The sequence below is a fragment of the Lampris incognitus genome, chromosome 10 (assembly GCF_029633865.1).
Source record: "Lampris incognitus isolate fLamInc1 chromosome 10, fLamInc1.hap2, whole genome shotgun sequence".
Lineage (NCBI taxonomy): Eukaryota > Metazoa > Chordata > Actinopteri > Lampriformes > Lampridae > Lampris > Lampris incognitus.
In genome coordinates this window covers 51,567,095-51,573,094 of record NC_079220.1, presented here as the reverse complement: position 1 = coordinate 51,573,094, position 6,000 = coordinate 51,567,095, and positions in this window count along the sequence as shown.

The following is a 6,000-nucleotide window of genomic DNA, read 5'->3' as shown; positions in this document are numbered from 1 at the left end:
TTGGTCAGGAGCACAGACAAGGAGTTGGCACCTGGGCGCTGCAGCTGCCCACTGCTCCTATACAATAGGATGGGTTAAACGCAGAAAACAAATTCATTGTAAGAATACAATGTCAAATAAAGCGGTGTTCATTTTTTATTTCCAGTTTTAGGTCTGTTATGTGTACATCTGGACCATGAATGTTATGTAAACAAACCATCCATTCCAATCCATTATCTGAACCGCTTATCCTGCTCTCGGGGATGCTGGAGCCTTTCCCAGCAGTCATTGGGTGGCAGGCGGGGAGACACCCTGGACAGGCCGCCAGGTTATCACACAGGGCTGACACACACACACACACACACACACATACACAAACACACACTTATTCATACCTAGGGACAATTTAGTACGGCCGATTCACCTGACCTACATGTCTTTCGACTGTGGGAGGAAACCGGAGCCCCCAGAGGAAACCCACGCAGACACGGGGAGAACATGCAAACACCACACAGAGGACGACCCGGGATGACCCCCTAGGTTGGACTACCCTGGGGCTCGAACCCAGGACCTTCTTGCTGTGAGGCGACCGCGCTAACCACTGCGCCACCGTGCTGCCATGTAAACAAACCTTTAGAATAGAGTTTTATCTCTTTAATGGTGCCTCAATATATGTTTCCATTCTCTGTATGTAACGTTCAATATATTTTTTTAATATATGGCAGTGGCTTTAAAATCTTGAATAACAAGGTTTTCTAAAGATTTCACTCGACTTCAGGCTGCATATTCTTTGTTAGCTGAGATTTTTTTTTTTTTAAATGACACCACTGCTTTGTCTAAAGTTAAGCCTTCAAATTGATACATTGTGCCAGCCCAGGCTGGAAGTAATGGAAATTACATCAACTATGTTCTTATTTACCAAACGTTTTTGTTTTTGTTTTTTGGATTCCACTGATCCAGTTTACCTTTTATAACAAACTTAAACCACATGAATACTGTACAACCACCAAACATTATTTCCATAAATTAACGGTTAATTTTTAAACAACACTTTTGTTCAATATAAACAATTTTAACTTGCCTATCTACATTATTTGATTTGAGGTGTCTACACATTGGCAATGCTTTATTTGACATTTATATATTTTTGCTAGATTAGAACAATTACCCCAAAAAAAAGAAAATTAAAGCCACAAGCGGCGTTGGGAGGGGTCCAAGCATTGGCACTGTTGCGCCCCCTATGGAGCAATTTGAATGGTTTGGCCTCATAATCATATACCTTCCCCCAACGTAAATAATTAACGCTATGATACGTAGGGGCCTTTTACACACCTAGCCTGTAATAGACTACCGTTTCAACGTGAAACTAAACCGCTGTTGGTAATGTAATAAAGATTGAAGAATCTTGCTTCAGAAACAGTAGCCTACCCAAGTTTCCAACTAGATATGACAATGTCGGATTACTTGGGTCGCCTGTGTCCTAGACGATTACCGTAATTTTTTAAAATGTCGTAACACTTCCATTGATTCAGAAACATGTGCCAGAGTTTCCAAAACTGGACCAGACGGTGTCTGATTTCTTGCGTCCTAGCCGACTGCCGTAAAAAGAAAAAGTGTGTACTGGCGTGTGGTATGTAGAGCTGCAGTGCTTCCACACCAAATAAGTCAAAATAGCGGGCAAACTATATGACTGACATAGGTGGTCCCCATAGTAAAGTTGTTGAGCACATTGAGATGCATGGGTCGATTAAGTTTTGTGTTGATCTGACTTATGCTGTGGGAGTTATGGCCTTTTAAGCATGACCCTTTGTTATGGCGCCGCCATCTGGCTGACATGGGTGATTTGTAGTGCCAGAGTAGTGGGGAGCCGTATGAATCCACCTACCAAATTTGGTTGGTCTAGGACTTATGGTTGCTGAGCCTCAGACACTTTTAGCTGAGAAACCGCGCCCAAACTAATACAAGTCAAAATGGCGGGCAAACTATATGGCTGACATATGTGGTCCCAATGACAAAGTTGTAGAGCACATTCAGATGACTTATGGTGTGGGAATTATAGCCTTTTACGCATGACCCTTTGTTATAGCGCCGCCATCTGGCTGACAGGTGATTTGTGGTACCTGAGTAGTGGGGGACCATAGGAATCCACGTACCAAAGTTGGTTGGTCCAGGACTTACGGTTGCTGAGCCTCACACACTTTTAGCGGAGAAAAATAATAATAATCCTAACAAATACAATAGGGTTCCAGCAGCTTCACTGCTTGGACCCCTAAAAATACGAAAGCTTCACTGTCAAACACATTGAAACTTGTATATCCTGTGTGACACTTTGCTGCACTTTCACCCTACCCTTGTACCAATACAAATGATATATGACACTCATGCTGCAGCTGCTTATCCTCACTTCTCAACACCGTTAAACCCCCTCTTTAAGCTCCCCTCTGTGCTGCTGTCAGCTCGCAGCTTGCATCAGGCCCGTGGGCCTGCAGGGCCGACTTGCGTCTGTAGCCAGCAGCCATACCAACATGTACCCTGGCTCTGCCAAATGACGGAAGCTAAGCAGATATGGGCTTGGCTAGTACCTGGATCGGAGACCTCCCGGGAAAACTGAGTTGCCGCCAGACGCGTTGGTGGGCCAGTAGGGGGCAGTCTTCCTGGGATGGCATCCTGTGCCCCCATCCATAGATTTAGTAGCTGTGTCAGGAAGGGTATCTGACGTAAAATTTTGCCAAGTCAGTATGCGGATTGAGAAGACCTTACCAGATCAGTCGAGGCCTAGGCGGACAACGGCTGCCATTGGTGTTGTGCCTTCACATGGTACGGATGGAAACTGTAAAATCTGCTGTGGTGACCCCAAAGAAACGGGGAATAAACCAGAAGATCAAATCCCAATGCCCCAGTGCAGTGACGGGGACACTGTGCTGTAGGAATTGCCGTCCTTCGGATGAGACGCTAAACCGAGGTCCCCGACTCACTGTGGTCATTAAAGATCCCATGGCACAAAGAGTCGGGGGTCCCCCTGTGGCCTGGCAAAATACCCAGCCTGACTCTCTCCATCTGGCCACCTAATCATCCCCCCATGCAATTGGCTCAATGAATCCTCCCTCTCCACCTCAAGCTGTTGTGTGGTGAGCGTTCTGGTGCAAAATGGCTGCCGTGCATCACCCAGGTGGGTGCTATGCATTGGTGGTGGCTGAAGTGAGTTACCCCCTTCAATGTATAAATGTAATTATTATTATTATTATTACTCTGGGCTGCTGGGAATGGGGAGCCGTGTAGGCCAGAATTCATACTCACCTCTCATACACACCATTGAAAACCTTTTGCCTCTCACAAACACTGCAGAAATACACTCACATTCACTACTGAACACCTCTCACACGTACTAGTGAAAATGAAACCTCACACAGACAACTGAAAACCTCTCATACTCATTAGTAAGAACCTCTCATATACCACAGTGAACACCACTCACATTCATAATTGAAACTGTAACCTCTCTCGTTCACAACTGAAAATATAACCTCTCAAACTCACAACTGGAAATTAAACTTCTCACACTCACAGCTGAAAATGTAACCTCATACATGTACAAAAACTGGAAATAAATGTGTATATGTAGCAGGAATGAAAATACCTGCCTTCCTTTGTATGACGTGTGTCAAAATATTCCATTTATATTCCCAAGGGAATAACGTTAACGTGCTCCATCTTATTTCTTTGTGTTACGTTACAATCATTCCCCCTTCTGGTATAACCTGGCTATTACTAGATTACACTAAAGGATTTACCCCAAGTACAACTGTTCCTTGGCGTGTTTGGATTTATGTAACAATGTGTCATGATTTATTTTATGTTTCATGGCTGTTTGCATTTTAAATGATTACTTATTGCCTGTCATTAATTAAATTACAGCTTTTTTTTTCTGCCGAATTGTTGGATCAGATCCGGTATGCATGCGTTTCATGGCCAGGAGGCCAGGATAATGTTTACATTTTAAATTAGATCATGTATGAAAGACATAAGCCTTGCTCTTCATAACCGCTTGTGGTTCAGTTTTTTACAACTGCAAACACAAAATTCCTAAAATCCTGCTGTATACGCCACTGGTTGTTGGTTATCGTTGCGATTTCTAAATGACTGGAGGCTCTAGTTGGCACAAGAGCAGACTTTGGGAAATCCATTTGACACCAGGCTTATGACCAACAATTGTTGGCCTTGGCGTTGGCTATAATAATTTCAGTAAGATCACAACACCTATTTCATGGGGATTTGTATAAAACACTTAAAAAAGGAATTTAAATATTTAAAAACTGAATTATTTTGAATAACACAATGGTGTGTTGGGGCGGCACGGTGGCGCAGTATTTAGCGCGGTTGCTTCACCGCAAGAAGGTCCTGGGTTCGAGCCCTGGGGTGGTTCAGCCTTGGTGGGTCGTCCTCTGTGTGGAGTTTGCATGTTCTCCCCGTGTCTTGCGTGGGTTTCCTCCCACAGTCGAAAGACATGTAAGTCAGGTGACTTGGCCATACTAAATTGCCCCCAAGTATGAAAGGGTGTGTGTGTGTGTGTGTGTGTGTGGGCCCTGTGTGATGGCCTGGTGGCCTGTCCAGGGTGTCTCCCTGCCTGCCGCCCAGTGACTGCTGGGATAGGCTCCAGCATCCCTGCGACCCTGACAGCAGGATAAGCGGTTCAGATAATGGAGGGATGGATGGAATGGTTTGGTGCTAAATACTTAATTGCCTGGTTTTCAAGGGGAAATACCAGGGCAGTAAATGGCTCTTCCTTGATGTCTCAGACCTCCCTGGTTAGGGATGTGAAGTGGGCTCTTGCTCTGTCCTGTCTGTCTCCGGGAACCACATGGCGAAGAAGTCTTAACAGCTCATTTTTCTGCCAAACAAATCACACAGGAAATCTTTTGGAAGAGTTTCCATTTTTAAGAAATGAAGGTTAATATCGATTATAACGAGGCTAATAAAAAACACACCCTCATTAGGGCTTGTTACCCAGACAGCAAACTTGCTGTGGCCTGGACCCGTCCCACACCGACACTTTCATCCGGCCCACATACCGCGTGGAATGATGGCACTTGGGCGGTCCGCTCCTGTTTGCCAGAACCAAGCCATAGCAATGCCATATTTGCCACATATTTGCCAAAGGTGGCCCATATTTGTTTTGTGATATTTGGGCCATATTCACCATTTACCACACGGGCCACTTCAGGGTCACATCCAGATTACATGTTGCCGAGAGCGCCGCATCTTTGCCAAAAAAAGCCCACATTTGATTTGGTATATTTGGGCCATATTTGCTATTATACTTGTGAGCCACTTCAGGCTCACATCCGTTTTGTCAGGGCCAGAAGAAGGCCACCAGCGCCGCATCATTGCCCGAAGTGGCCCGCACCCGGACGCTATCTGGGTATCAGTTCGGTCTCTGACACACGGGGTGCTTTGTCAAGTCTCAACGGAGTTGTGAAACCTTTCCCTCAACTCTTTCTTGAGTGCCTCTTTAAGTCTCATAGAAATGAGATTATCTAGTTTAATACTAAAGATACAATGAGTTGGCTTATCATTTAACGCATATATATACTGCTCAAAAAAATAAAGGGAACACCTAAAAAACACAATATAGACCTCGATGAATGAAATATTTCAGCTGAAAATCTTTATTTATTAGACAGAGGAATGTGTTTAGAGCAAAATAACCTAAGAATGATCAATGGAAATCAAAATCCTTAGCCCATTAAGGTCTGGATTCAGAATCATACTCAAAATCAAAGTGGAAAATGAGAACATAGGCTGATCCAACTTCTGTGGAAATTCTTCAATACGATTCAAAATGAGGCTCAGTAGTGTGTGTGGCCTCCACGTGCCTGTATGCACTCCCTACAATGTCTGGGCATGCTCCTGATGAGACGACGGATGGTCTCCTGAGGGATCTCCTCCCAGACCTGGATCAGGGCATCGGTCAACTCCTGGACAGTCTGTGGTGCGACATCGCGTTGGCGGATGGTACGAGAC